This window comes from Humulus lupulus, chromosome 5 (assembly GCF_963169125.1).
Source record: "Humulus lupulus chromosome 5, drHumLupu1.1, whole genome shotgun sequence".
NCBI lineage: Eukaryota > Viridiplantae > Streptophyta > Magnoliopsida > Rosales > Cannabaceae > Humulus > Humulus lupulus.
Genome location: NC_084797.1, coordinates 27330581 through 27337620, shown reverse-complemented (window position 1 = coordinate 27337620; position 7040 = coordinate 27330581). Strand labels below are relative to the sequence as shown.

Sequence of the window (7040 nt, the reverse complement as noted above, 5' to 3'; positions counted from 1 at the left end):
AAACTTGAGCGGTCAAAGTTGTCAAAGCATGTACTTCATGAATACCCGCTACTTTCCTTCCCGTTGGGGCTCTAGCATTAGACCATTGGTAATTATTGTTGGCATTCTGCTCCAAAATCTCATATGCTTCATTGTAAGACTTAGAAATAATAGCCCCATTTGTCGAAGCATCCAAAACCTTGCGTGTGGAGGCATTGAGACCATTATAATAAGTATCAATTTGAATACAATGTGAAATACCATGATGTGGGCACTTCCTTAATAACTCTTTGAACCTCTCCCAAGCATCACACACCGACTCATCCTCCAACTGTTGAAAATAAATAATCTCATTCTGAAACTTAGCATTTTTTGTTGGAGGAAAATACTTCATCAAAAATTTCTCAGCTAGCTCAGGCCACGTAGTCACTGAGTCAGAAGGAAGTGTATTGAGCCAAGCTCTAGCTCTATCCCTTAGAGAAAAAGGGAACAATTTCAACCTCAATGCCTCTTCAGTAACCCCTTGCAACTTGAAGGAATCGCTCACCTCAAAAATGAACGAAGACGGAGATGAGGATCCTCTATAGGCAGCCCACTAAATTGACCCACTGTTTGCAACATTTGGAACATCGTGGGCTTCAACTCGAATTGGGGTGCTTGAATTTCAAGCCGAACAATGTCTGGATTGAGTTCATTGAACATGGGGGCAGCATACTCCCTTATGGCTCTTTCTCTATCATCGGCTATAGCAATCGCATTAGTGATATTGTTAGCACCCTCAACTCCTTCAACCTCTTCAGCCATATTAAGGTGATTTTGAGCCTGTTGTTCCCTTAGTCTTCTTCTAAATGTACATTCAATCTTGGGGTCAATAGGAGCTAGTTCAAGGTCTTCTTGGTCATTCATACAATAGATAACCTGAGAAAACACAAGAACAAGCAAACAAGGTTAGAACAAACAAAGAAAAATAAATTGAAAATTAATTGATATTACACAAAATTCTAATTTCAATCCCCAGCAATGACGCCAAAAATTTGTTGTGAAAATTTAATTGATTTAAATACTCAAGTGCACATAATCACATAAGTAATACAATGATAAGTAAATCGTCTCCACAGGGATTGCAAAATAGAAAAATCGGCAAAATAATTACTAAACAACTTAAATGTATTAACAATTAAACTGGTTGTTTGTAAGCTAAACTAAATATTAAAAAGATGAAAATACTGAAAATAAAACTGAACTAAACAAATTAATTAGAAAGAAAAATTGGATTGTAAAATGGACTTGAATTATTAAATCCCCCTATGTCAATTATACTGAACATATTGCGGCAACAATATTTTAGCAAAACTCCCAGGTTAACAAGATCTCAATAAAAGCTTATCGAACTTTCTCAAATTCTATTATATTAGTTCTTTCACCTAATTAAACATATTCCTATTCCAAATCAAATTTAAGAACACAATTTCAATGTTCAATTCTCAAAAGTTACACAAGGAAAATAACACATCCCTATGTTATTCACTAACATAACCTAACAAAGATCACGAACTTGTGTCATCCAAGTTCTTTCCATTATATTTAACCTTTCTAGCATTAAACATAACTAATCATCTTGCCATTGATGGCCAAACAACAACAAGAAATTAACATAGAGCATACTTGAACGAACAAGAGATATTTTACTAAAATAAAGTGCAAGAAATTACTACACTATGACATAGGGTTCATCAATAATTCAAGCCACAAAAGATTAGTTCGTGGCTAATTTAAAGAGGATAAATCCAATTTCAATTCTGCCATGAGTATCAAAGTAGAGATTAAAATAGAAAATACAAGATAAAATTTAGAAACAAGAGAAGAGAGCAAATCAAATTGATGATGAATGATGTCCTTCTATTCTTTTGCCTCTTCTTTCCTCTTTTTCCTTCTTGTATCTCTGGTTTTCTCTCTTGTCCTGTGTATATTTTAAAAAATGGCTGACCCTCTCATATATGCGGCTAGTCCCCCTTCCTTTTTACCTCTAGGTTACCCAATTTTGTAGTCTAAGTACAAAATTGCCCCTCTTTCCTTTCACACGTGAGCTTCCTTTCTTTTTCTTCTCTGAAAATTGCTTCCAAATTGACTAATGCCCCATGTACTTTTCACCTCAGCCACTAATCCAACTCACTTAATGAATTGCCAAGTAGACTTCCTTGTCATGCATAAAATTCCAAATGAAACCTGATCAAAATGCTTCAGCAAAATATGCTTTGCTACCACAAACCTGATATTTCAGCATCAAAATTGTAATGATCCAAATTTTCTAATAAGGTTTAGGACCTTGATTAGGAGGCCGGGAGGGCTATAATTGATTTATTATGCCATTAAATAATTATATGCATGTGTTATGTGAATTATATTATTATATGATGATAAATGCATGCATTTGGGTCCACTTTTAATTATAAGGGCATTTTGGTAATTTGGCCCGTTGAGGGCGTAATTGTGTATTTTCATACATGTTGGTGAATTGTGAGTAAGACCACATTATATGTGGATTTGTTCGAGCTTTTCAGCATGAGATGATCTCAGAATGCAAGTTATCAGTTTGGTCATAACAGGGTTAATTTCGGGGCTCGGGATGAGTCTCGGGGTAATTTGAGGATTAGTACATTGCTGGGAATTAAAGGGTAATGAGATATGATTTATTAGCATTTGATAATATTGGAAATAATGGGAATTGGAGGGTGTTAATTTTGATTAACGAAATAGGCGGGAAAGAACGATTTTGCCCTCGGTGGTTGTTAAGGGTTTTAAATAGGCTTGGGGGAATTTTAGTCTTTTCACCTAAGGATATATATGAACTAAGAAGGATGTAGAACTGAACCAAAATAGAGCATCAAATCCTTCTTCATCCGTTCATCATTTTCTCTCTTTCTTTCTTTGAATTTTGAAGCTCCATTTGAGGAACCAAGCTAGGGAACCAAGCCTTGAGGGTTTGGGTTATATTTTATCATTAAAGAGGGTGTGATACTGAGTTTGAGGTGAGTTTCTATCCATTTAAACTCTGGTTCTTGCTCTATTTTTCTTATTGAGTTTCAGTTGGGATTTTGGTTTGAAACTTAAGAATTCAATGGGGTTTTTGGCAAAGTTTGGTTAGCTTATGATGCCTAGGACATGTAGAGTAGATATTTGGGTTCATTTGGGGGTTTGGATGGAGTTTGGAAGCATGTTTTTCAGGTTGGAAATGGAAAACTCGAAGGAGGAAGAACTAGGGTTGTTTCAGCCTGGTCCTAGCGCTATAGCGCCTAAGGGAGGGCGCTACAGCGCTGTCCAGGGCCAGACTGCCCTGGTTGTAGCGCTGGGGCACTAGGGGGGCAGCACTGTAGCCTTACCATATTTTTCCTAATGCATATTTTGGGCACTTTTGAGGGTTTTTGGCTCGGGGTTTCAACACTTAAGGCTCGGGATCGAATCTACTAACCGTTTGAGTATGATTCGAGGTTCTGGGAGTGAGGTTTTGGCCAAGAACCTTTTATTGTTGATGTCATTAATTGGGAGTTATATTTGGTTATGACTAGGTAACCGTTAAGGAATCAAAGGATCGATCGTTCTCAAGGGTCGTTCAATTGTTATTTCTCGCTCGAACCACAGGTACGAAAACTGCACCCAGTATGTGATGCATGAGAAACATGTGATTAGGGCATGACATGAATGTTGAATATGAGATTGTTCAGAGCTTGAGTCTCTGCATTTGTGCATGATCATAATTATGCTAGCGACTGTTAAGTAAGCATGCCGAATGCCCTACATTTGGATATTTGACATATGATATATGCCTGGTTGCATTTCTTACTTGTGAATGGCACTGACCCACGAGTCAGAAATAGGCATTGGTGTCAGTATTAACTGTGAAGCTGTGACTCATTAGTAAAGTTCGACAGTAGTACTGAGCACTGGTCATATGGTATTGGCTTAAGAGTCAAGAACGATTTTAGCGTGTTTAACGCAAGCTGAAAAGATTAGATATAATCGACATAAGCATTGAATGACTCATCATGAGCATTAATGCTTGACCGACCTCAAGTTTGATGAAAACTAAAAGCGCTTGTCTATTCTAATGGCTAGTCACTCAGAGCCAGGGCCAGAAGGCCCAGGTGACTGCATCGTCACATGGCTAAGGGTGCGGAACCTACATTAGTGACTCCATGGTCACTCATTTGGTTTATATTAGTGACTCACTCATTAGTCACTCATCTGAGCCAGGGTCAAAAGACCCAAGTGACTGCATCGTCACATGGCTAAGGGTGTGGTAGTGACTTACTCCTCGGTCACTCATTTGATTAGGGCTACATGCCCCAGCATGGTTATTAGAACCTCAAGTGTTAATCACTCATCTAATTAGGATTGACTTGATAGTCATACATTCAGGAGATCATGATCCCCCATCATTATCTGAACTTATTTGCATGCATGAATAGGGTTAGTATTGCTAGGCATGCCTGTTATGATTTGGTAACATGTTATTACTGTTCATGAGCATATTGAGTTTTCTTGCTGAGCTTTGGCTCACGGGTGCTATGTGGTGCAGGTAAAGGCAAAAGAAAGTTGGACCATCCTTGAGTTGGAGAGCTTAGGTGACGATGTGTACATATGTAGCTGCTCGACCGCCACGGCCGAGGCTTGAAAGAGGAATTAGGGTTAAACCCTATGTTGCCGCTTAGGTTGGCTGGTTGTAAATATTTTGTTGTAATTAACCGCTAAATTATATTTTTGGGATCCCAATGTATATGGTAAACAGTTTAGTGAAACGTTATATCTTAACCAAAAATTTTAACCCTAAACCGCTAATCATACTTAGTCACACGATTATGGCCAAATGACTCGATTATCGAGTTTAGCACTGTTTAAAATGCACACCGTAACAGTCCCTGGAGTTTAGGGCGTTACAAAAATTTAGCTTAGATAACTTCACAATTCTAGTTTCATTCGTTGTACAAATATCTATCCATAAAAATATTATTTTCAAACCATTAGCTCTTAAAAACAACATAAACAAATTAAACTAACTAAAATCATAAAAACACAAAAGTTAGCTACAATAGTTAATAATAAACTAACATCACTCTCGATTTTTCCACATTTATACGCTCAAAAGCACAAGAAATAACTCTTTATTTAAGAGTTATCAGTTGCGTTGCGACGCGTTTCCAGGAAATGGACTTGGGAGGCTCTCTGACTTGTAGAGAGTCGCGACACTTTTGAGGGGCGCCGCAGCTCAAATAAGGAATTTTGGCCAAATAGGGTTTTCAAGCTCGGGAATTCAAATATAAAGGCTCGGGAAGGATTCTACTACCCGATTTAGTAGAATTTGAGGTCTCGGAGGCTAGTACGTAATTTCGAAGCTTTTATTTAGTTTAGATCTTGATGATTACCATTATTGCATTGTGACTAGGTTATACTGCTAGGGGTTGGGAATAGGGATCGTGCTCAAGATCCCCATACATTGTCTGCTCAGGACTCGAGGTAAAAGAACTGCACCCGAGTTATAATCAAGGCTTGGACCCCTGTAAATGATATGATTTGTGATTGTAAATGTGATTTTTCTATTAGGCATGCTTGTATATGCTGCATTTGATTGTGTATTATGCAATCTATATGTTTGATTATATTTAATCTGAAGGTTCGGTCTAAGGGAGTCGGGGCCGACATCAAGTGTGCAGAACACAACTCGCCCTAAGAGAGCCGAGGTCGGCCATAAGATATGAGAGCTTCGCCTAAGAAAGCCAGGCCTGAACGTCACCTAAATAATCAGAAGGGTCGATTGCACTTGTCTAACTGTATCGATTGCTAATATTGGATTATGTGTTTCTTGAGCAGAAATCTACTCCTAAGTTTGTTGTTTATATACTGTTACTCATTTGAATCTGTAGATTTAAGTTTTATTGCTGAGTCTTGGCTCACGGGTGCTATGTGGTGCAGGTAAGGGAAAGGGAAAGCTGGACTAGCCATGAGTTGGAGAGCTTTAGAGGCAGTGTGTACATTTGCAGCTGCTCGATTGCCACGGCCGAGGGATCAACAGGGACTAGAGCCAAACTTAATTTTGCTGCTTAGGCCGACTTGCATTGTAATTGAGTTTGATGTTGTAAATGCCTTGTAAACACTTATTTTTGGGATCCCATGTACAGACTCAAATCTCTTAATGAAAACAACTATTCCTATGATCAAAATCTTTAAACCCTAATCCATTAATTATCCTTAGTTACACATTTATATCCAAATGACTTGATTAGCAAGTCCAGCACTATTTAAAATACATAGTGTAATGGTCTTGGCTATCCAGGGCGTTACAACGTGGGTCAACAAGATAGGCACCGAGAGGCCAGGACTAGATAACACCATGAGTCTATTGCTCTTTTCACATTTTTCTTCCTCTTCATTTTTCTATCCCACTCCATAACCTAGATTCAAGTTGTGCAATATCAAAATGAAGACTCATCATTCAAAATGGTCAAACAGTTTACTTAAATTTTTTTAATTCAAAAACCCATATTCAAATACAGTGATTGTCAATACAAAGTTCTCTAACTTAAAAATTGAAGGGATGCAAAATTCATTTTTTCCTCGCTCACCAACGCCTCTCACTCTACTCATCTCCGTCTTCTTCTTCTTCATCACACCAACAACCTCCTCAACTCCAAAATCCGCACCTCAGCCATTGCTGGATTGGTTATCTTCACCGCCCATTCTTTCTAACACCTCCACTGAGGTCTTCATCGTCAGTTGCTTCTGGTCGGGAAAGAAAGAAAGAGATGCCTATGTTAGGGCCTTCTCTGGTAAGCCTCATTTGATGGGAGGGAGGAATTCCTCTGGAGAGAGAGAGAGAGAGAGAGAGAAACAAGTGAGAAGACTAAAGATCGAGGAAGAAAGAAAGAGAAAAAAAAATCTTTAGTATTTTTTAATATTTATAATTTTTTTGTTTTATTATATTATTAAAGAAGCTTTAATTATTTTTTAATAGATAAATTAGTTTTTTTAATTTAATATAGAGTAAATACCATTTTGAACCATGTGTT

The 7040-nt window shown here is 37.8% G+C and overlaps 1 non-coding gene across 1 annotated transcript; it reads left to right on the top strand.

Annotated features, from left to right (window-relative positions):
* The first annotated feature begins 236 nt into the window (after window positions 1–236).
* On the top strand, window positions 237–342 carry LOC133780999 (small nucleolar RNA R71). The gene has a single exon (XR_009869799.1). It is a non-coding gene; the product is annotated as a small nucleolar RNA R71 (small nucleolar RNA).
* Window positions 343–7040: the final 6698 nt, after the last annotated feature.